We start from the raw sequence: 1,509 nt of genomic DNA, 5'->3' as shown, positions 1-1,509 counted from the left end.
GCACTACTCTGCTTGATCGGATCCTTTTCATGCTCCTATCTGCCTTTACACATACTGTAGATATATCATTTGGTTTGGCAACCAATCACTCTTACATTCAACCAAAATTGCCAACACTACAGCAAAACAACTCATCGACCTTATAAGAAAAACAATAGGTCGGTAACACGTCACAAACCTAAGATCTCATAGAGATTACAAACAAATCGGTTCAAGTATGACCATTGGATTACATAGTAATCATTGCACATCATTCAAGACAACCTCGACCGCTCCTTGATCACCGCTTCATTGATCCTTGTATCTCATCACGCGGTTTCCATTACATGCAATGTACTTGCTCGTTCCCAAGATAAAAACCATTATCTCTACGCGCCAAAAACCATTTGAAATTTCATCTCATACAACATGCATAGTGGTATAATCATTACCGCTCACCATTTGATCATAAACCAATACAACCGATTCACCAAACTCCATCGGTCAGGGTTTAGCATATCAACACTTAGGGTTTACCGGTTGATCTCACTTCTTCTCTAGTAATACCGGTTTCCTTCACAAGCTCACTTACCGGTTGCAAAACAACATTAATACAATATCATCACCACTTATAATTGACATCAATGACAAAATAAAAGTTCATCAATGCAATCTTCATGCAAATGCCAACAATCTCCCCCTTTGGCATTGATGGCAATACAAGTATCAATACCCTTGATTGTTATGATTGTGAATAGGAATCCTGGTTTACATTTTACCATGTATTCTCCTTCAACTGAGTCTCCATGTCTTCAACTGGTAACTGGCTGTAGATCTTCTCTTTGTCAATCATATGGTTCTTCTCCCCAATCATATAGATCTTCTCCCCCTTTGACAACAATGCCAAAGTAAAAGTAAAACATGCAGTGTCATACTTCACTGTATTGCAACATCAACCTGCAACTTGATGCTCCCCCTATGGAATAACTCCACTCTACACCAATCCTACTTCAAGATTCTTCAATTTTCTCTGGGACTGATGTATTCCATATCATGCTCAATTGACCTCATATAGGGGTACAACCCCTAGCTGACCTCTAAGATACTCAAAAGTAGTCTTAGGCAGAGGTTTAGTAAAGATATCTGCTAGCTGATCCTTGGTAGATACATGTTCCAATAACACATCTTTACTTCGCACTTTTTCTCTCAAGAAATGATATTTCAACTCAATATGCTTGGTTCTAGCATGCAACACCGGGTTCTTTGAAATATTTTTTGCACTGGTGTTGTCACATAAAATCTTTACTGGATCTGTAATCTTCAGCTTGAATCCTTCCAGAATGTGTTTCATCCAGATTGCCTGGGTACAATTCATATACGCTGCAACATACTCAGCTTCAACAGTGGACTGTGATATACAACTCTGCTTCTTGCTGCTCCATGAAACAAGTCTTTCTCCAAGAAAGAATGCACGCCGGTTGTGCTCTTCCTATTATCAACATTACTTGCCCAATCTGCATCTGTATAAAC

Source organism: Cryptomeria japonica, chromosome 3 (genome assembly GCF_030272615.1).
Source record: "Cryptomeria japonica chromosome 3, Sugi_1.0, whole genome shotgun sequence".
NCBI classification, from domain to species: domain Eukaryota; kingdom Viridiplantae; phylum Streptophyta; class Pinopsida; order Cupressales; family Cupressaceae; genus Cryptomeria; species Cryptomeria japonica.
Note: the sequence above shows the minus strand (reverse complement) of the source record.